The 24,420-nt window shown below is 37.8% G+C and overlaps 1 long non-coding RNA gene across 3 annotated transcripts in view; it reads right to left on the reverse strand.

Moving 5' to 3' along the window:
- The window catches only part of LOC129145478 (uncharacterized), a 39,703-nt gene that overhangs the window by 3,369 nt on the left and 11,914 nt on the right, over positions 1–24,420 (reverse strand). The window contains exons 3-4 of one of the 3 annotated variants that reach the window (XR_008551083.1): positions 18,980–19,070; positions 12,226–12,333 (exon numbers count right to left, since the gene is read on the reverse strand). This is a non-coding gene — a long non-coding RNA (uncharacterized LOC129145478). The remainder of the gene's footprint in view (positions 1–12,225; positions 12,334–18,979; positions 19,071–24,420) is intronic. The other 2 variants (XR_008551085.1, XR_008551084.1) reach the window with 2 other exon arrangements.

The raw sequence follows: 24,420 nt of genomic DNA on the forward strand, positions 1-24,420 counted from the left end.
TATAGATGCAAAGTCACTTATTCAACTGATTTTTTTTTTTTTAGTGTTTAGGGATTATCTGTTCTCAGTGAATTTGATTTTTAATATCTAATTTTGTGTTTCCATTCAAAGGTAATAATGGGTGACAATGACTGCAAGTGGCATCAGTTGACATGCAACCCCATTTCACCTATAAGGGCATTTTAGCTTTAGTGACCTTTTCCCACTTGGAGAGAAGGTGCTAAAAGCTAGTTAGTAGCATACACAAGTAATTTACTTCATTTCCCTATTAGTGGGATGTAGACTTCTGACATATGCTATAAGAAATCAAACTGGCATTCCTGCAGGTCCATATTAATCATATTGACATTGTAGTGGAACATTTCAATTCTATAAAATAATTGTTTATTCAAATGTGTTTCAAAAAAGAATACATATTTTGTCTGTATTTATTGTTATTAGCAATAATAAAAGTGGATGCTAAGGCTCTCATTTTCTTGCCATCCCTTTCCACACAAACTCTGAATGGCTCTGTTGGGTCTCAGAATTACTGAGTGTGTGGCAGCACAGGAAGGTGTGTGTGTGTGTGTGTGTGTATGTGTGTGTGTTTGTATACATGTACATGTGTGAGTACTGGGGGAGGTGGTAGAGTGGAGGTAGGGGGAAGAATTGTCATAGAAGACTCTGTAGCTATAATGGCCTGTCCTGCAGTATAGACTTTAAGGTGACCATCCTGGTCTGAAAAACTACAGGTACCTGCCAGACTTTAGATGAGTAAGAAGTAGGGAAAGGCCATAAGGCCCTGACTGGGCCAAATGTCCCTAAGACACAAATAGCAGCAGCAGCAGCAGAAGCTAGCTGAAGATACAGGGCCAGGCACTGGTCACTGGCTGACCCTGCCTTCCTTGACACCGGGCATGTAAGGACCAGCCAGTTTCTGGAATATAAACCTTCCTACCTTACACACTGATGCTCTCAAGTGAAGGATAGTCTAAAATATGAAAGAATAACTGGTACCATTAAAAGACTTTTTGTTTACATTGAACACATGCTCTCTCAATTTCAGGCCTCATTATTCCTCTTTCTGGACAGGCCATTTTCTTTTTCTTTCTTTTTTTTTTTTTGCATCAGATTTTTTTTGATATTTTATTTTATATAATTCTTATATCATTTTTCATTTATGCACAATGTATGCATTTTCATTTTGGTTATATTCCCCATACAATTATACCCCCCCTTATTTTGACCCTAATCCTTCCTCTCCCCCCCACCCCCGTGGGTCTCTGGTTTATAGTTGCTTGTTGATTTTGATTTTTACTTTGTATTAATTAGTCTTTTTCCTGGTCCCTTAGTTAGGTTTTCCAAATTCCTGCTATGAGTGAGACCATCCAGTATTTTTCTTTTTCTTTCCGACTTATTTCGCTGAGCATGATCCCTTCTAGCTCCATCCATGTTGCTGCAAACTGCATGTGTTTATCTTTTTTGATTGCTGAGTAATATTCCATTGTGTATATGTACCACATCTTCTTGATCCAGTCATCTATTTTTGGGCATTTGGGTTGTTTCCATAGCTTAGCAACTGAATAGTGCTGCTATAAACATAGGGGTGCAGGTGCCCTTTGAAATTAATGTTTCTGTGTCATTTGGGTAAATATCTAGGAGTGGGATTGCTGGATCTTATGGAAGCTCTATCTTTAGTAGGTTGAGGAATCTCCACACAGCTTTCCATAGTGATTGGACCAGTTTGCACTCCCACCAGCAATGCAGGAGAGTTCCTTTTTCTCCATATCCTAACCAACATTTTTTGTTGCTAGTTTTTTTAATATGTGCCATTGTCATTGGTGTCAGATGGTATCTCATTGTAGTTTTGATTTGCATTTCCCTGATTACAAGTGAGGTTGAGCATTTTTTTCATATGCCTGTTGGCCATTGGCATTTCCTCTTTGAAGAAGTTTCTTTTTAGCTCTTCTGCCCATTTTTTGACTGGATTATTTTCTTTGTTGTTGAGTTTCTTCAGCTCTTTGTAGATTTTTGTGATTAGTCCTTTATCATTAGCGTTGGGTGCAAAAATGTTCTCCCAGTTGGTGGGATTTCTCTTTATTTTTGTTATTGTCTCTTTTGCTGTGCAGAAGCCCTTTAATTTGATGTAGTCCCAGCTGTTTATCTTTGCCTTCACTATCACTGCTTTGGGTGATGTGTCTGTAAAGTTGTCTTTGAGGTGCATGTCATATAGTGTTTCGCCAATATTTCCTTCTATATATTTTATGGTTTCAGGTCTTATGTTCAGTTCTTTAATCCATTTTGAGTTGGTTTTTATGCATGGTGTGAGGTAGTACTCAAGCTTCATTCTTTTGCATGTAGTGACCCAGTTTTCCCAGCACCATTTACTGAACAAACTTTCTTTGCTTCAGTGCATATTCTTTGCTCCTTTGTCAAAGATTAGTTGACCATAAATCTGTGGGTTTATTTCTGGATTTTCTATTCAGTTCCATTGGTCGGTGTGTCTGTTCTTTTTCCAGTACCATGCAGCTTTGCTGATTATGGCTTTGTAGTATAGTTTGAAGTCTGGGAGTGTGATGCCTCCATTCCCTTCTTTTTGTTTTTCAGGAGGGCTTTTGCTATTTGGGGTTTTTGGTGATTCCATATGAATTTCATCAATAATTGTTCTATTTCTTTGAAGAATGACATTGAAATTTTTATTGGAATAGCATTGAATCTGTAAATTCCTTTTGGTAGGATGGCCATTTTGATAATGTTAATTATTCCAATCCATGAGCAGGGAATGTCTTTCCATTTCTTTGTGTCTTCCTCTATTTCTTTTAACAGTGTTTTATAGTTTTCTTTGTATAGGCCCTTTACCTCTTTTGTTAGGTTTATTCCCAAGTATTTGATTTTTTTTTTCAATAATAAAAGGGATTTTTTTTGGATTTCTTCTTCAGATTTATTTTGTGTTAGGAAGGCTACTGATTTTTGCATGTTGATTTTGTATCCTGCCACTTTACTAAACTGATTGATTAGTTTAATTAGTTTTTCTGTGGAGTTTTTGGGGTTCTCTATGTATATTATTATATCATCTGTGAATAGTGATAGTTTAACTTCTTCCTTCCCTATTTGGATTCCTTGTATGTCTTTCTCTTGTCTTATTGCTTTGGCTACAACTTCCAGTATTATATTGAAAAGCAGTGGTGAGAGTGGACATCCTTGTCTTGTTCCAGATCTTAATGGAAATGCTTTCAGCTTTTCACCATTGAGAATACCGGCTGTTGGCTTGTCATATATGACCTTTATGATGTTGAGGTATATTCCTTGTATCCAGAGAATTTTAAGGGCCTTTATCATAAATGGGTGTTGTACTTTGTCGAAAGCTTTCTCAGAATCTACTGATATTATCATATGGTTTTTATATTTCTTTTTGTTGATGTGTTGGATTATACTGATTGATTTTCAGATGTTGAAGCATCCTTGTGTCCCTGGCATGAATCCTACTTGGTCGTGGTGAATTACCTTAAGGATACATTGTTGGATTCTGATAGCCACAATTTTATTGAGGATTTTTGCATCCATGTTCATTAGAGAGATTGGCCTTGACAGTCCATTTTCTATCATGTGTGTTATTCCTGTGTGATCAGCTCTTACTAAATGACTTTGGTTCCCAAGTCCCTCTTCTCAACTACTGCCCAGACTAAAATAGAGTTCTTCTTGGAAACCAAACCCTTGGGACATCCACACTACCCCAGTCCCCCATTTCTATAAATGGAAGTTAGCTTCTCTGAGTTTCTGGGGCCTTTGGAGCTTACTATTACTCTGTGTCCTCAGCTCACTGCTCCAGCTTCTCCCCTTATGGCCTCCAATTCCCTCTTTGCCTTCAGTTTCCTGCAGTTTACTTTGTCCCCAAACATTGACTAATTCCCTTCATTTTAATAACCCTACAGACTAGTCTTTAACAAAGCTTATTAAAAATGTAAGGGCACCGAGAGAGGGTGGATCAACATGGCGGCGAGGAAACGCTGCGAGTAAGATCTCCCATTAAAAAAAGTTAATAGGGAGGAAAAGTGGCAGGTCCCAATGAGAACTGGGACACAGAAGATAAACAGGTGACTCCAGCAAACTACCCAAAGAAGAAAGTTGCCATAAAAGAGGACTAGAAGGGAGGAAAGCTCAGAATTCTGCTACACTCCCCCACCCACAAAGTCGGCACTCTCCGACCAACATAAAGGAGGAAAAAACAGAAAAAAACTAAGACAACCAACAAGAACAAACTACACATCAAGTGGGACTGTGAGTGGAAAGAAACTATTTCAGCCACCACACCCCGTGAACTGGAGCTGTGGAGAACCCTGCAGGATTCGCCATGGAGGTGAGCAAATGGCTCCAGGTGCAATTAGAGAAAAACAAAGACTCCCGGAGACCAACAAACAGCCCCAGGCCAGCCAGTAAGCTTGTGTGGAAAAGCAGTGTGCTTGAAAAGCAAAGGCAGATCGCAGCTGCCCAGGTCCCCGCGTCTGTAACCTAGGCTTGCGGGGAGACGCACGGGAGCCCTCATGAGGTGAATATCCCTCACTGAATAATCAGAAACCAGGCGCCTGGACACAGGAGCGGGGTGCAAAAGGTGCCATTTCTGCGGACACTGAACTGGCCTATAGCCCACTTCCTGGACTTGAGGGCTTTGGAACTGAGACCCAGGGCACGAAATTCGGGACATGGGATGCCCAGGATGGTGGGGCACAAGGCAGACACAGCACCCCAAAGCCGTTGAGGCTTTCCCCACCACTCCCACTCTGTTCCCCTGCCCCATGGGGTAAAAAAAAAACAGCTCCCCAAGGACACTAGGAGAGATCTCTGGCGCCACCTAGTGACCAGAAAAAAAAATCACCAATACCCCATAGAATAGGCACCTTTCTTCAGTAATGACTTGTTGAAACCAGCAGAAGGCTCCCAGAGGAGTCAGAGGTGAGCTGGGAAGTTCGCTCAAGCCAGGCCCCTTCTGGCCAGCAGTCCGAGTCCAGAGGGGGAGCGGGCACCCATGGCCAGGGCAGACCTGGCACGTGGAAGAGTGTGCCTGTCTCCAAATCACCATTTTAGAACAGGGACCTTTCTTCAATAAAGACTGCTTGAAACCGGCAGAAGGCTCCCAGAGGAACCAGAGGTGAGCTGGTAAGTTTGCCCACACCAGGCTCCTTCAGGCCAGCAGTCCAAACCCAGAGGGGGAGCGGGCACCTACGGCTGGGGCAGGCCGGGCGTGCAGAAGAGTGTGCCTGTCTCCAAAGCACCATTTTAGTACAGGGAACTTTCTTCAATAAAGACTGCTTGAATCTGGTAGAAGGCTCCCTGTGGAGCCAGAGGGAGAAGGTTCCCTGAGCAGTCAGAGGTGAACTGAAGGCCCCCACAAGCCAGGTCTCACCTGGCAGGAAGTTGGAGCCAAGAGGAGGATGCAGAGATTTGGAACCCAGAGTGCAATCCAGCTGCCCCACCTCCAGGGAAGTCTGTGGGACTTCAAGATGCACATTTGTAAGTAAACACAGAAGGAGGCGAGATTCTGTGACAGTGACCATTAACATACTCAAAGTACCACTGCCTCACTAGACTTCTGGCATAACAGTTTTTGACTTGTTTGGATTGCCAGTTTCTGAAACTCCAGAAAGAACACACCAAAAAGATGCAAGCCAGTACTAGCAGCACAGTGTCCCAATGCATACGGCAAATTAGAAGACAGGCAGCAGGGAAAAGAAAAACTACAAGCAAAGTAGAAACGCCTCAGAAAAAAGACACACGACAAAAAAATAAATAAATAAAATAAACCACCCACCAGCTTGCAACTACAGTGACTTGGAAGAACTTCTGATCCTCCCAGAAAAAGAATTTAAAATTGCCATGATGAAAAAACTGATGGAAGTCATTAAGGAAAACAACACTCAGAAGAATGAAATTGAGTCCATAAAGAGGGAAGTAAAATAAATGCAGGAGATCAAAGAATTAATGGAGGCACTAAAGAACTCTGGGAAAAGCAATGAAAGCAGAATAGATGAAATGGAAGAATGAATAAGTACTTTTGAAGACACAGAAATAAAAAACACCAAAACAGAAAAGGAAAGAGAAGTACAAAGGAAAAAGACTGAAGAAAGACTTTGGGAACTATCTGACTCCATGAGGAAAGGAAATATAAGACTTATAAGAATCCCAGAAGGAGAGGAGAGAGATGTAGGAACAGAGAAAATATTCAAGGAAATAATTGAAGAGAACTTCCCAAATGTGAAGAAGGAGCTGAAAATTGATATACAAGAAGCAAGAAGAACACCAACCTTCCATGACAAAAGGAAAAATACAGCAAGACACATAATAGTAAAGCTCCCAAGAATCCAGGACAAGGAAAAAATAATGAAGCTGACAAGAGGGAAGAAACAGATAACATTCAAAGGAAAACCAATCAGACTGACATCAGACATCTCCGAAGACAACTACGCGCAAGGAGAGAGTGGAGGGACATAGTCAACAGACTCCAAGAAAACAGATGCCAACCATGAATACTCTGTCCCGCAAAACTCTCTTTCCTCTATGAAGAAAGAATAAGGACCCTCCTAGACAAACAGAAACTCTCAAATTTCATTACGACTAAACCCCCACTCCAAAAAATACTACAAGGAGTCCTAAAGCCAGAACCTCAGAGGGACGAATAACAACGAAAGAAGGCAAAAAAAAAGTTATTAAAAAAATAAATAAATAAAAACAAAAGAAAGACAAACAATGGCAAATACAGATGCTAACATATCAATATTAACTCTAAATGTAAATGGACTAAACTCTTCAATAAAAAGACACAGAGTCACAGGCTGGATTAAGAAACAAAACCTAACCTTTTGCTGTCTCCAGGAAACACATTTAGCTACAAAAGATAAAAATAGACTCAAAGTTAAAGGATGGAATACAATCCTACAAGCAAATGGACCAAAAAAGAAAGCAAGGAACAGCTACACTTATAACAACTATACTATACTTATAACAGGTTTCAAAATCAAAAAGGTAAAAAGAGACCCCAATGGTCACTATATTATGATCAAGGGGACAACACTTCAAGAAGAAATGACACTCATTAACAAAGGAGCACCAAAATATATCAGACAACTATTATCATCTTTAAAAACAGACATCAGAGAAAACACATACATAGTGGGTGACTTCAACACAACATTATCAACAATGGATAGATCAACGAGACCAAAAATAACTAAAGACACTAAAGCTCTAAATAAGGATCTAGAGCACTTGGGCTTAAAAGACATCTATAGAACACTAAACCCAAAAAAATCTGAGTACACATTTTTCTCAAGCGCACAAGGGTCATTCTCCAGGATCAATCACATACTGGGGCACAAGACAAACATCAACAGATACAGCAAGACTGAAATCATACCAACCATCTTCTCTGACCATGAAGGCATCAAGCTAGAAATAAACCATAAAAAAGAAGGCAAGGAACTCTCCTACTTCATGGAGATTGAAAACCACACTACTAGAAGACCACTGGACTAATGAGGAGATCAAAGAAGAAATTAAAAAATTCTTTGAATTGAATGACAATGAGGACACCAATTTCCTAAATGTATCGGATGCAGCAAAAGCAGTAATAAGAGGAAAATATATAGCAATAGAGGCTCACATCAAGAAACAAGAAAGAATTCAAAGAAACAACCTAATCTTGAAGCTCAAAGATCTAGAAAAAGAACAACAAAAAAACCCCAAAACCAGTAGAAGAAAAGGAATAATAAAAACCAAAGCAGAAATGAATGAAATTGAAACTGAAAAAAAACAATCCAAAAGGTCAATGAAACCAAGAGCAGGTTCTTCGAAAAAATAAATAAAATAGACAAACCCCTAGCCAGGCTCACAAAGGAAAAAAGGGAGAAAGCACAAATAAAAAGGATCATAAATGAAAGAGGAGAAATCACAATGGACACAGCAGAAATCAAAAGAATAATCAGTAACTACTATGAACAGTTATATGGAAACAAGTTCAACAATGTAGAGGAGAAGGACAAATTCCTACAACTCTACAATCACCCAAAGCTAGATCAAGAAGAAATAGAACACCTAAACAGACCAATTACAAGCAGCGAAATTGAAATGGTAATCAAAAACCTCCCCAAAAACAAAAGCCCAGGACCTGATGGATTTACAAATGAATTCTACCAAATATTCAGAGACGAATTAGTGCCTATCCTTCACAAACTCTTCCAAAAAATTGAGAAGGAAGCGACAATACCAAACACGTTCTATGAAGCCAACATTACACTAATACAAAACCGAACAAGGACAACTCCAAAAAGGAAAACTACAGGCCAATCTCGCTAATGAACACTGATGCAAAAATCCTCAAAAAAATTTTAGCTATCAGAATCCAACAGTGTATCCATAAGATAATTCACCACAACCAAGTAGGATTCATGCAAGGGACACAAGGATGGTTCAACATCTGAAAATCAATCAACGTTATCCAACACATCAACAGAAAGAAATATAAAAACCATATGATAATATCAATAGATGCTGAGAAAGCTTTCGACATAGAACAACACCCATTCATGATAAAAGCCCTTGAAATTTTTGGGATACAAGGAACATACCTCAACATCATAAAGGCCATATATGAGAAGCCAACAGCCAGTATCATTCTCAATGGTGAAAAGCTGAAAGCATTTCCATTAAGATCTGGAACAAGACAAGGATGTCCACTCTCACCACTGCTTTTCAATATAATACTGGAAGTCCTAGCCAGAGCAATAAGACAAGAGAAAGACATACAAGGAATCCAAATTGGAAAAGAAGAAGTCAAACAATCACTATTTGCAGATGATATGATAATATACATAGAGAACCCAAAAACTCCACAGAAAAACTAATTCAACTCATCAGTCAGTTCAGTAAAGTGGCAGGATACAAAATCAACAAGCAAAAGTCAGTAGCCTTCCTATACACAAACAATAAATCTGAAGAAGAAGAAATCAAAAAAACCATCCCTTTTATTATCAGAACAAAAATAATCAAATACTTGGGAATAAATCTAACAAAAGAGGTCAAGGACCTATACAAAGAAAACTATAAAACACTGTTAAAAGAAATAGAAGAAGACACAAAGAAATGGAAAGACATCCCCTGCTCATGGATTGGAAGAATAAACATTATAAAATGGCCATCCTACCAAAAGCAATATACCGATTCAATGCTATTCCAATAAAAAATTTCAATGACATTCTTCAAAGAAATAGAACAATTATTGATGAAATTCATATGGAATCACCAAAAATCCCCAAATAGCAAAAGCTCTCCAGAAAAAAAAAGAAGGGAATGGAGGCATCACACTCCCAGACTTCAAACTATACTACAAAGCCATAATCAGCAAAGCTGCATGGTATTGGAACAAGAACAGACACACGGACCAATGGAACCAAATAGAAAATCCAGAAATAAACCCACAGATTTATGGTCAACTAATCTTTGACAAAGGAGCAAAGAATATGCAGTGGAGCAAAGAAAGTTTGTTCAATAAATGGTGCTGGGAAAACTGGGTCGCTACATGCAAAAGAATGAAGCTTGACCACTACCTCACACTATTCACAAAAATCAACTCAAAATGGATTAAGGAACTAGACATCAGACCTGAAACCATAAAATACATAGAAGGAAATATAGGCGAAATACTACGTGATAAGCACATCAACGATATCTTTACAGACACATCACCCAAAGCAGTGATAGTGAAAGCAAAGATAAACAGCTGGGACTACATCAAATTAAAGGGCTTCTGCACAGCAAAAGAGACAATAACAAAAACAAAGAGAAACCCCACCAACTGGGAGAACATTTTTGCACACAACACTAATGATAAAGGACTGATCACAAAAATCTGCAAAGAGCTGATGAGACTCAACAACAACAAAGAAAATAATCCTGTCAAAAAATGGGCAGAAGAGCTAAAAAGAAACTTCTCTGAAGAGGAAATGCAAATGGCCAACAGGCATATGAAAAAATGTTCAACATCACTTACAATCAGGGAAATGCAAATCAAAACTACCATGAGATACCATCTTACACCAGTGAGAATGGCACATATTAAAAAAACTAGCAACAACAAATGTTGGCGAGGGTGTGGAGAAAAAGGAACTCTCCTGCACTGTTGGTGGGAATGCAAACTGGTCCAACCACTATGGAGTGCTGTGTGGAGATTTCTGGACCTACTAAACATAGAGCTTCCATATGATCCAGCAATTCCACTCCTAGGTATTTACCCAAAGGACACAGAAACATCAATTCCAAAGAGCACCTGCACCCCTATGTTTATAGCAGCACTGTTTACAATAGCTAAGCTTTGGAAACAACCCAAATGCCCAAAAATAGATGACTGGATCAAGAAGATGTGGTACATAAACACCATGGAACATTACTCAGCATTCAAAAAAGATAAACACATGCAATTTGCAGTAACATGGATGGAGCTTGAAGGAATCATGCTCAGCGAAATAAGCCAGAAAGAAAAAGAAAAATACCGGATGGTCTCACTCATAGCACGAATCTAGAAAACTTAAATAAGGGGCCAGGAAAAAAGAATAACTATAAGAAATAAAATATCAAAATCAACAAAAAACTATGAACCAGAGACACTCTATGGGGTGTGGGGTGTGGGGAGGGGAGGGATTGGGGTCAAAATAAGGGGGTTATAATTGTATGGGGAATATAAAAATAAAATTGAAATAAATAAATAAATAAATAAATAAATAAATAAATAAATAAATAAATAAAAATGTAAGGGTACCACAGGACGTTGTCTGTTATCAGATTCATAGCATGCTCTCCTCAAATCAGAGGTATCCCTTATCAGTCAGCATTTTAACACTAGCAGGTGGGGGCCCAGTGAAGTTTCCCTCTTAATTAATTAAGCAGAATGGATAGCCATCTAAGTCTGATGCATGGGCATTGGAAATTTTATTCTTAAATTCTGAATCTGCCTTCCCTTCCCCAACTCCCTAGTATAAGGGAAAAAGAAAGAGAATCCCTCGTGACAAAATTTAATCTCCATGCTTCCAGGAAATAAATTGCAAAGAAGATTTAAACTAGCAGTTTGTGCCTTTTCTAAACTGAAAGTTACTTAACATTGTGCTGTAGCCTCATATATTCACAATGTTTTGTCAAAAACTATTTGTAGCAATTTAGCCAGTATACACATTTAATTGATTTATAGACATAGCACGTGTCATAATATGTAATGTTATTCCAGAGGAAAAAAATCCTAAAAAAGTAATATTTCTTTAGAAAGAGAAAATAATCCTTAAAAAAGTAACAATCTTGTCATTGTGAATAGAAAATTTCAAAATGATTATAAAGTGTTTTGTGGTTTTGAAACTACAAACTATTAATTTTTCAGCTAATATTGCACTAGATTTATCTATCTAAAGAACATTACTTAATTAAAACTGTAAACTATACTTTGCAATATTTTTTATAAACCCATATTTCCAGGGTAAAATTTCCTTGCATTATCAAATTTTGCAATTTTTAAAGACTTCCATGAGTGCTTAATGAATCTAAGCATAAGATAGGTAACTTAATCATATTCATGACAAAGTTAAAAAGTCTGTGTGAATCCTCTAAAAATAGAATTCACACATAAATATTAAACAGATCGTCCTAGTATTTATAGTGTTTTAGATTCCACAGCACCTGATAAATATTTTTGCTTTTTTTTTTCCAAGTTCAAGGCTTGTTTAACCTAATTTGTCTTTAGTGGTAATTAGTGAATCTTCCATGGGAAGTTAATTACCCTTCCCTAACCCTGACCAAAATGTATTCTGTAAAATGAGTTTAATTTTTTTAATCAAGAAAAACCTTTCCTGTGGGCTTTTCAGAATTAAAAATCCAATTAGCTTTAATGTTTTCCTTTTAGAGATTAACCACCTTTTTATGTTATAAAACATTAATTGGAATTCAAACTATTTATAGCTCTTTTTGTAAACAACCTTTTAAAAATCAGTTCATTTTCTTATTTCCTTGACAAATATAATTCACCTTGTGTCTATTCCTGAAGGAGTAAAATATGGCCTTGGTATTCTCCCATTTATATGCAGTTAGCATTTTTTATCAAACACAAATGGATATGCATCCTTGTTTCTAATAACTTTTACAAAGAAAATTATTTAATAGTTTTTAAAAAAGGATCTAAATTTCTTCCATCATTAAGTGAAGGAGTAAAGTTCTCACCAATAATTTTTGTAATGGGATGTCCACCAGCAGATTGGCGTCAGGCCGCATTCATAAAACATGCTTCAAATGAGCAGAGGGGTAAGACAGACAGGCTACCATTGAACACTGCAACAGTTATAAAATGTGAGTTCTTAGGAGTTTACAAGGAATTTCGATCTGTTGAACACTATTTTCACAAACCACAATCCAGAAGAATATGTAAAACTATACATGAAAAAAAGTTCAGTTATTTTCCCTCAATAATCACCCACCCTGGTATATGCATTCAGTCCTATACAATATCATGCTGGCAAACTATCATCTTTCATGCAGAGTACTACTTCAGTAGCTTCTCACTTGGTAAGTTGAATTTGATTACCATTTCTCACGTGTCTCCAAGTACACATCCTCATCAAAAATAACAGACTTGAGAAAATGTGCAGAATTGGCTTGCAAAAATGGCTTATTGATGCTTGGAAATATAAAATGAGGGTGATCAGTCATGAAGAATTCTACTTCATGTATAGTGACTGCTCTATAACATATGAGAGACCTCCTTAAGCCTGCAGATGTAATGAATCAGAATCCCTGATACATCTCAAGTACCGGGCACAGCATAGGCGCCTACTAATATTTGTTGAACAAAAAAATGAGGTTTCAGAAACCTGGACATCTTATCTACACTGCTATCAGAACCAATGCCAAAACAATGAATGGAAATACATATGAAAGCAGTGTGACAGCCTACATTAACAATTCCAGGGGGTGACATTATCTTCTGAAAGGTAAATCATATTTTATTTAAGGACAGTTTCAGGTCAAAATGCCAAAAGAAAGTTAATAACTCATTTCTCCCCCTCTGGTAGCCTTCCACCATTTTTTTTTTTAAATAAATTTTATTTTTATATTCCCCATACAATTGCAACCCCCTTATTTTGACCCAATCCCTCCCCTCCCCACACCCCACCCCCATAGAGTGTCTCTGGTTCATAGTTTTTTGTTGATTTTGATTTTCACTTTCTTATAGTTATTCTATTTCCTGGTCCCTTATTTACGTTTCCTAGATTCCTGCTATGAGTGAGACCATCCAGTATTTTTCTTTTTCTTTCTGGCTTATTTCGCTGAGCATGATCCCTTCCAGCGCCATCCATGTTGCTGCAAATTGCATGTGTTTATCTTTTTTGAATGCTGAGTAATATTCCATGGTGTATATGTACCACATCTTCTTGATCCAGTCATCTATTTTTGGGCATTTGGGTTGTTTCCAAAGCTTAGCTATTGTAAACAGTGCTGTAAACATAGGGGTGCAGGTGCTCTTTGGAATTGATGTTTCTGTGTCCTTTGGGTAAATACCTAGGAGTGGAATTGCTGATCCCATTCCCACTTCCAAAGAAATCTGCTATATAAACTAATCCCTGCTAATACATTAACCTATAATGATTTCAAGTAGGTACTTCAGGAAAATGCCTGTAACAAAAATTGTATTTTCAAAGTACAGTTTCTTAAATTAGTATTTTCTGTCTTAAACCTTCAATTCTATATTTGTGAATATTTGAGAGATATAAAAATGAATTTTTCAATGTGAATTCTCTTTTAATTTTTCCAGTCACCCCACTGCCACTCTTAATTCCTTTTAAGAATTGGGAATTAGGGCCTCCCTGGTGGCACAGTGGGTTGAGTGCAGTGCTATGAAGCTGTCCGCAGTCTCTGAAGTGCAGGTTCCATTCCTGGCCAGCCAGGGAGATACCCACATGGCACGGCAGACCTCTCCTGTCTCACCCTGCTGCTCCCAACAGTGTTTTCGGTCCATCTGCTTGTTCTGCTCCCCTTTTTGTCTCTGGTGAATTCTCTCACCCTCCCGTGCCTCTGGCCTGTACCCCAGTTCTTATATAAATAACTAAGTCTTTAAAAAAAAAAGAATTTGGAATTAGGCATAGGGAGTCAAAAGGCCCTATCACTACACTTCTAAGCATCTTAACAATTCAATCTCTTCCTCTGAACAGATGGGAATAATAGTAGTGTCTTTTCATTATTGTGAGAATTCAGTGTGCTCAGCTTTCTGAGGGCAAAAACTTGTCTAACACAAATTCAGTGGGCACAAGATCCCTAAGAGACTACAGTCCATTCTGTGGATGATCAACACACATTTCATGACACTATTTCAGCATCCTTAGGAACAGCATTTAGTGTTTAGCTTTGCTTCTAGTAACGTAAATTGCACCTTTGGTCATTATGCATTTTCAGTAGTAAAGGCTGAACAAACCTACGACATTTGCAAGGTTAAATCTACCTAAGACCACGGATTCATTTAGCCTTTCCCTGGATGACTGAATGCATTCATTAAAGGCCATATATGTGTAGCTCTGTGGCACTGCTTAATGGCTTTTTGTTTGACTATTGTATTGATTTACTTTTTTAAAGATGCAAATATGTGTGGCTTATTTGCAGAAATGCTTTTTCTTAAGTTGAATGAAATTCAGGGCACTCTTTTCTACCTCTTCCCCTCCCTTTTTTTGCTTCTCATTCCCTTAACCATACTAGAAATACAAATCAAAGAAGAAACATCTCCTATCTATGCTGAGTCTGTACCACTGTATCATTCTTTCAAGGTAAGTCTAGCTTGCAGATCTGACTCTGACTTGATACAGGAGGTGATTTCATAGTCAGAGACAAGTAGATGCCAAGAGAAAAACTACCACATAGAAAATTATCAGTGAGCAACCTGGGATCTTTAGATGTGATGGCCCTAAAGCTTCAGGTGACTGTCTGCACCTCCTGGTGCAAGTCAGAAATGAGAATGGACAAGTCACTAGAAGGGCTATTCTGTACACACCTGCAGACTCTGGACACTAGAATTAAGAGTCTCAAAGAAAAGTGCTATCCATGCTTACTAAATGGAATAGAGGAAGTGGTAAAGGTGGCACTAATTTCTGGGAGCTCTCCTGGCACACTGTGGGCAGGTGTGCAGAGGGAATTAGGATAGGATTGACGTTTCCACTATCCAAGCTCAAGGTAAGACTAATCTAAAACAGGGGATTCTAAGAAAAGTTAAAACATGATGTTATTGTTTCAAGTCTTTGAAACAATTAGGGCCACCAGGGAGGCCCTAATTCCCAATTCTTAAAAGGAATTAAGAGTGGTAGTGGGGTAACTGGAAAAATTAAAAGAGAATTCACATTGAAAAATTCATTTTTATATCTCTCAAATATTCACAAATATAGAATTGAAGGTTTAAGACAGAAAATACTAATTTAAGAAACTGTACTTTGAAAATACAATTTTTGTTACAGGCATTTTCCTGAAGTACCTACTTGAAATCATTACAGGTTAATGTATTAGCAGGGATTAGTTTATATTGCAGATTTCTTTGGAAGTGGGAATGGGATTTAAAAAATGGTGGAAGGCTACCAGAGGGGGAAAAATGAGTTATTAACCTTTCTTTTGTCATTTTGACCTGAAACTGTCCTTAAATGGAGACATGGTGTGCTTAAGACCCAGCAGGATTACTAACAAGTAGTGGGAGTAAGGCTAGTAATAGTGATTACAACAGGTGACAAGCTGATAATAGTGACACAGATAGCAAAATGGCTAGTCCTGCTTCTAAGACAGATATTGAAGCAACTAATTTCAATTAAAGCTCTGAGACATAAAGCACAATTATAGGTATTGTCATATATTTCTTATTAATCACCATAACCCTTATCACATAGATGTCATGACCTCCACTTTCTTTTTTTTTTTAAAGATTTATTTATTTATTTATTTATACAAGCACTGGGTACAGTCAGAAGCACGGGAGGGTGGGAGAATTCACCAGAGCCAGAGCGGGGAGCAGAGCAGGCAGAGTGATGAAGTACACTGCTGAGGGGAGCAGCGGGCGGCAGGAGAGGTCTGTGCACCATGGGGGACCCTCACCTGGTGGCCGGGGATGGAACTGGCACTGCAGAGGCTGTGGGCAGCTTCGCAACCCAGCGCTCAACCGCTGCACCACCGGGGAGGCCCATGACCTCCATTTTCTGAGTTCAGAGATGAATAAACTGAGGCTTAAATGTTGCATTTCTAATGTAAAGAAACATACTAGTAAGAACATGAAGTCAGGATAGAATCTAGAAAGATATCCTTGAAATTTCACTCTCTGTGAAAATTTTCAACTAGATTATTGACTAGAAAATCAACTCCACGAAACCCGAGTTGTAAGCAGTACAGACTTGAAACTTTATTGGGTCAATGTTCTCTATTTCATTACTATCAATAGAAAAAATTTAGTCTTTGTTCAACATTATAAGGTTACTATCCATGGGAATTATTAAAAACTGAGTCTTTCCTTCATTAACTAGAATGTGTAAAACTTTGAGAATGATTGAACTACATCACCGATCTAGTCTGCAGATATTAAGAATCTCTCAACTGACTAGAATTAAAAATGTGCTTGCTCTATAGAAATGAAAACAGCCAATATGATTTTACTGCTTTTTTGATTTCTCCTTGCTTTTCTGTTACTTAGAAAAGGACAATTGATTTTTATTTCCTCTTTCAAATTACCTTAGTCAAGAAATAATGAGCCATACAATTCCTTGAAGGCTTTGTGATTTGTTCAAATAATTGAAAAATCATTTTGATAATTTTAAAAATGCAAGGATGCTTTTTAATCATATTGGACTAACATATAGAATATACTGGGAAGGAAATGCTTAAAAGATTGTTATTAAAAATAACATAATAGGTTCATTTCTGTGTTTAATAAAAGGCATTCCATGTAAACTGAAAACTACACACCAAAGGCTGTATAGGGAATACAGAGACCTAATTTCAGGTACTGAGTTTATAACTGGAAAGAACAGTCATGAGGTCATTAAATTGGACATGCATGAGCACACATGAGTCAGGATTATGGACACATTTTCCTAGAAGCAACAAGAATATCTTGCCTCCACTATTTTTGCCTATTTCATTCCGATGAAGCTCACAGCATCTCTATGACGTAGATCAACAAGGAGAGGTGTCCATATCTTGTAGAGGTAGATGAAGAACTTCTTTAGCCACTGCTTGTGACAGAAATGGAACAAGAACCCTATTTTGAGAATTCATTACCATGTAACAAAATACTTTGCCATTTAGTGCCAAGAATCACTATAGTATCTCCCCAACCCTTGTTTTGTGCTTCAAGAATTCTAGAAGCCTTTGGCATTGTGGTTTGTTTCTGGTCCATGAAGCATCAGCTGGAGCTGATGGTGAGGATTCTACTTCCAAGATGGTTTCTTCACCCACATGTGGGAGGCCTAAGTGCTTCCTGTTGTCTTTCCATCTCCACATCACAGTTTCATCCTCAGAAACCCTGCCATGATATGTAGATATCTTGTGCTCTTGGTCGTTCAGGATGGCCATGTCTTCTATGTGGGGGCTGTCTTCCAAGAAGCAGTAGTAAGGCTGCCAGGCTACTTATAGGCTGTGCCTAAAACCAGCATAGTATCACTTCTGCTGATTTTATCTTTGTTGTTATTATCAGGGTTTTTGTTTTACGTCATGGTAGTTATGACCTGCCCAGATGCAATGACGAGAAGTAGAAGAGGGAGAAGAGGCAAGGTGACACTGCAGAAGGGCATGTGGAGGAAGGAGAGTTTGCTGTGGCCATCTTCAGAAAATATGATCTTCCATTAATTTAGATCTCTTTTAATCTATATCCAGTGATGTCTACACCTCCACAAACTGCTTTGTAGAAGTAACAAAGAATCAATAAATTCATCTGATTTTAAACTTGCATATAAATAACTAAAACATATCCATCTGATTAAACTACTAACTCAAGGATTATGGAGTACCTTGTACTGCTTTTATGAACCAATCTGATTTAAGTATGCTTAGAATGATGACCCAAATCCACTGCTTACAAAGTCTTTACTACAAATTTAGTATTGCCATGACCTTGACACCATTTGTCTAATAAGGTGTGTTTACTGCCCACCAGTCTGCGAGCTCTCTTTGCTGCTTGGTCACAATTTCTCACTTAAGCACTTCCACCTGTAATGTCCCTGAGTTGCTGTTATCGTTTTTCTATTCCATCTTGTCAGACAGACTCTACTTTTCTGTCTACTCTTCTCATCAACTTCTAATGCTCATCCGAGACATGGTAATTCACATTCATGCCAAAGACACATGAACCCCTCTCATTCATTAGAATGTAGTACAGCATAAAAATACAAAGATCCCCCACTTTCTTCCACCCCTCTTATCCACTCTGGAAATGATACAGAGAGACAGAGATCCCCACATGTATAAAATCCCAGATAGATGCTACAGGTGGGAGCAAAGAGCTTAGTTAGTTGTAAAAAAAAAAAAACAAAACAAAATGAAAATTACCTTGTAAAGACTTAGAAGTTGTAAATGGAAAGCTCATATGGAAATGTTCAATAGGAAGCAGGAAGAGAAGCACAAGTTCTAGAGGAAGAAAGTGACAGGAGATGATGCATGTTTCAAGATGAGATTTTTGACAGCAATGGACAAGATGAATTAGAGCAGAGGGGTTATTTGGGAGATCATTCCTCTCAAAAAGCAAAAGATACTGAGACACAGAACACAGAGGGGAAGCAATGGAACAGTTTTGGAAAAAAAAAACACTATAGAAAGAAAATCAAAAAGACTGATTAGATTTGGGAGGAAGCAATACAATCAGTCACATTAGAATGTTGAGCGGGGTCCTTTGTCTGTCAGCTGGGACAAACTCCCTGGGGATTAATTTATGTATGTCCAATCAAATGACCTTAGGTAACCTTACTTCAAGCAAAGGTAGTGACTCACGCTTCTGAAAGTGCCTTGAAATTACAGTCATTATTTTAGTCAGTGATGCTGCAAAACCATTTTGTTTTCTGCATAAAATAAAATAAAAATCATATTAGTTTTCTTTACGGCATAATTTAAAATAAGTCTAAAGTCTATACGCATGAATGGAAATAGTGTAATCAAATGGCCAACATCCAGAATACTGGGTGATGTACTTCTTAAGAACTGTCCTCAGCAAAGCAGTGCACTACTGTCACTCTGGCAGTTAACTAAAAAGCAATGCTTGTGTTCCTGAAATTGTGCATAATTTTTCATCAACCATCAATCTTGAAGTTGTATCTTTTGTTTTTTGTTGTTGTTGTTGTTGTTACTTCATTCCTGAAAATACCTCACTATAATTCTGCTCATTTTCATTTGATGATATTGTTTACAGGTAGGAAAGGCAATAGTAATTAATTTTGAATTAAGTGAGAAGTGTAAAGGAGGATAAAAAGTCTTCATTTATAGGTTGTATTGTAAAAGAATGGCAACCATTATGCATGGTAAGCTGCCAAATCTTTGGAAATGCTTTTCAATGACATAATTAAGCTGGCCAAGAGGAGGTTCTTTGCTTTACTCCTAAGAGAAACATCTAACAGTTAACCAGAGACCAGTGCACTGAGAGTCCCGGAGCTGAGTGAGTCTGCCAGCACTAGACCTTCCCTATAAGACTTTTTATGCTGCCAGGCGCTCTCCTATCTAAATCAAGTAGGTGATAGTTCATGAAAAAGTTAAACAAGGAATAAATAGAAGCATAAAACTAAAGACAAAATAGCCACAACAATCTTTATGTATCAATAATCACTTTTAATGCATAGACTGAACTCACCCATCAAAAGGCAAAGCAGGGCCTCCCTGATGGTGCAAAGGGTTAAACACAGCATGGTGAAACTATCTGCAGCCACTGTAGAACCAGTTAGATTCCTGGCAAGGGAGCTACCCACATGGTGCAGCAGACCCTTCCTGTTTCACTCACTGCTCCCCTCAGCAGTGTATTTCAGTAGATCTGCCTGTTTGGTTCCCCAGTATGTCTCTGGTGAATTCTCTCACCCCCACACCTCTGGCCAGCACCCCAGTTCTTGTATGCATAAATAAATCTTTAAAAAAAAGGCAAAATGTGGTCAGATGAAACTAAAAGCAAAACCTGACTATATGCTGCTCACAGGAGTGTCACTTAAACTATAGACAAACAGACTTCAAGTCAAGGGGTGGAACTGGTATCCCAAGCCAATGAAAATTTAAAAAGGCAGGAAACCCTATACTTAGACAAAACAGACATCCACCCAAAAATATAACAAGAGACAAAGGTAGAAACTATATCATGATAAAGGGAGTGATACAACCAGAAGACATAATTGTCAATATATATCCACCCAATATAGTAACACCAAAATATATATAGCAAATACTATCAGCCCTAAAGGGAAACAATGGAAGCAACACAATAATAGCACTTACAATAATGGTCAGATCACCCAGACAGAAAATAACCAAGGAAACAGTGGCATTAAATGATAAAATGGATGTGATACAAAGCAGACAACATAAAACACTTCTACATTTGGAAGTCAATAATCCCTTATAATCATGAAGTGTAAACTCCATGAGAACAAGACCTTTTTGATTGTTTTGTTCACTAGTAGATCTTCAATAAATTTTTGTTGAATAAATAATGCATTGATTAAAACAGAGAAACAAAAGATTGACATAATCTTAGAATTCATCAACAGAATAAAGAAAAAATGATAATTTGATGATGGTGAGCTGCCTTTTCATATCTAGAATATTGCATATCACAATTTTAAAATTTTTTGACATGCAATAATCATTTTATTAAAATCATTAATATATTACAAAAATTATGACACATTATAATTATTATTTTTCAATTTTATATATTCTTTACATAATTTTACATTTTTGTACAATGTATGCATTTTCATCTTGGTTATAGTCCCCGTAAAATTCCCACCACCTTTGTTTTGATCCTACTCCCTTCTCCCCCCCCATAGTGTGTCTCTGGTTTATAGTTGCCTGTTGATTTTGATTTTTACTTTATTATAATTAGTCTTTTTCCTAATCCCTTATTTGGGTCTTCTAAATTCCTACTATAAGTAAGACCATCTGGTACTTTTTTTTTTTTCTGGCTTATTTCAGTGAGCATGAGCCCTTCTAGTTCCATCCATGTTGCTGCAAATGGCATAAGTTTACCTTTTGTGATTGCTCAGTAATATTCCATTGTGTATATATACCACATCTTCTTGATCCAGTCACATATATGGGGGAATTTGGGTTGTTTCCATAGCTTACCTATTGTAAATAGTGCTGCAATAAACATAGGGGTGCAGGTGTCCTTTGAAATGCAAATGGCAGGGCCTCCCCTGGTGGCACAGTTGGTTGAGCTCAGCACTGTGAAACTGTCCCCAGGCTCTCCAGTGCTGGTTCCATCCTGGTTGGTCGTCAAGAATCCCACATGGCAAAGCAGACCTCTCCTGTCTTGCCCGCTGCTCCCCTCAGCAGTGTATTTCAGTCAGTCTGCCTGTTCTGCTTCCCACTCTGTCTCTGGTGAATTCTCTCACTCTCCCGCACATCTGGCCTATACCCCGGTTCTTGTATGCGCGAACATATAAATCTTTTTTAAAAAAAAGACTTAAATATGAAATGCAAATGGCCAATAGGCATATGAAAAAATGTTCAACATCACTTGTAATCAGAGAAATGCAAATCAAAACTACAATGAGATACCACCTTACACCAGTGAGAATGACACATATTAAAAAAAACAGCAACAACAAATGTTGGCAAGGATGAAGAGAAAAAGGAACTCTCCTACCCTGTGTGGGAGTGCAAACTGGTCCAACCACTATGGAAAGGTGTGTGGAGGTTCCTCAATCTGCTAAAAATGGAGCTTCCATATAATCCAGCAATTCCACTCTAAGGTATCTACCCAAAGGACACAAAAACATGAATTCATATCACATTTTAAAGAACACTAAGAGTATCCTAAAGAACTAAGGTGTGAGGAGGCTTGAAATCCTATTATAAGATTATTAAAAGAATTGTGGAAATTTAGGTGGAAAATTCCTAGTGGTGCTGGGGAAACAGGATGAAAACATTCAATTACTTGAACTCCATCAGCTTTAGGGAGACTTTGACTTCCATGATTCAATTAGATCCCATCTGAATGTATCGAATATCCATTTTTATTTTTTTATGGAAATTTTCAAGAAATACAGCATCACAACCACATTATATTTATGGGGGGAGGGCATAACTCTAAACTCTTGATTAGTTTCAAACAATTGTTACTTGTGTAATGAGTGATAATGGTATAGCATTCCATATCTTCTAGATATATATTATGAAATATTTATAGATGAATGAAAAATGTAAATTCAGACCAAAGTGTTCCAAGAAAAAGAATGAATTTATAATGACCTACATTATGAACAGTATCATCTCTCAGGAATCCAAATTTGAAATTTTCTTTTTTCTTCCTTCAACCCCTCTTCAGAGCTCTTCATCTTATACATACAATGGACATTTCATTTCCAATTCAATATACAGAACTTGCAGGAAGAATGTTTATACAAAGTTTAGTCTGCTGTTCGTTAGAGGTATTCCAAAACCAAGGGTTGTTTTCAATTCTCAAGAGTCCATTTCAAAGACTGAGTTTTAATATGGAAAGGGGATAATTCTAAGTAAGTAACCTACCAAATGAGTTATTGAGGTTTAGTAAAACTTGATGCTCATAAACTAAAACTTGTACAACATGAGTTCAGTGTCTAACTTCACACAATGCTTAGCAACACTGCACGCTTCCTCTTTATGTACAAGCAAATGCAGATCCCTAGAATCCCCATCATTTTTCAGAGGGAAAATTGTTATTGAATATTGTGCTAGTTACAACTTCTAGTGGGTTGTGACTGCTGATAACTTATTAATAAATTTATAAATTTTTTACTTTTGATTACTTCATTTTTTAGTGACTGTTAATTTTCATTTTTTAATTTTGTTCCTCTTCAATGTGACTGGAGTTCTTTTGCCCACTAGAAAGTAAGGATAGTTTCAGTGTTTGAGCAAATTTTTTTTTTTTAAAGATTTATTTATTTATTTATACAAGCACTGGGTACAGTCAGAAGCGCAGGAGGGCGAGAGAATTCACCAGGGTCAGAGCGGAGAGCAGAGCAGGCAAACTGATGAAGTACACTGCTGAGCGGAGCAGTGGGCAGCAGGAGAGGTCTGTGCGCCATGTGGGACCCTCACCAGGTGGCCAGGCATCGAACCGGCGCTGCAGAGGCTGGGGGCAGCTTCGCAACTCAGTGCTCAAGTGCTGCGCCACCGGGAAGGCCCTGAGCACATGGTTTTTAACTGAAAATTCAGTAAGCCAAATGAAAAACATTTCAGAACCTGCTGTTCTTGGAGGGCTCATTTTTTGTGTATATATGTGGAAGTTGCATTAGTTTCCTATTGCTGCTTGTTAGCAAAGTAACACAAATGTGGTCATTTGCAACAAGACAACTTTCCCATTTCCTGGAGGTCAGAATTCCAAAATTGGAGTTACTAGTTTATAATTCATTTCCTGGCTGTCTCCAGATCCTGGAGGCTGTCCGTCTGCATTTCTTGGAGGTGCCCTTACTACTCCCTCTTCAAAACCAGCAATGGCTGGTGGCATCTTCTCATACTGCATCACTTTGATCTCATTCTCTTACTTGTTTTTACTTACAAGGACTTTCATCATAAAATTGAAACTACACTAAGCTAATCCATAATAATTTTCCCATCTTAAGATCCTTAAACACATGTGGAAAGTCCATTCTGCCATATAACGTAACATATTCGTAAGTTCTAGAATCACAATATGGACATCTTTGAGGAAACCTCATCCTGCCTTTCGTAAAACAGTTAGCTAACACATTATTGATACCTAGGTATGTTTTCTATTTCTAGAACTACAATTACTACCTAATGCGGATAAGCTCCTAAAATGCTGAATTAAAAATAGAAGTAAATTTTGAACAACTGAAATAATTTTATGAAAGGGACTGGATATATGGAAGAATTACTATTACCTTTACAACCCAGGCACAAAAGGGTGTTGATGTATTTTTGTTGTTCAACCCAGAAACTAAACTGCCATTTACCACAATATAACTATTAAAAAAATTGGATTGTGGCTTCCCAACAATCACCTCTCCAAAGAACTAATAAATACCAATCACTAAAAAATTTATTATATCCTCCTATGAGCCAGGCATTTTCAATGGTGAAAGTGAGCATGACCCTGTCCTTCCTGGCTTTTGTCTGGTGGCAATAATTACGGGAAGAGGAAGAGAAAGGTAGAAATCAAGGTCACTAATGAGCTATTGAACAGAAAGGGTCTTGATGAGTTACTAT

The sequence above is a fragment of the Talpa occidentalis genome, unplaced genomic scaffold, assembly GCF_014898055.3.
Source record: "Talpa occidentalis isolate TD23 unplaced genomic scaffold, MPIMG_talOcc4v2.1 talOcc4.12, whole genome shotgun sequence".
Lineage (NCBI taxonomy): Eukaryota > Metazoa > Chordata > Mammalia > Eulipotyphla > Talpidae > Talpa > Talpa occidentalis.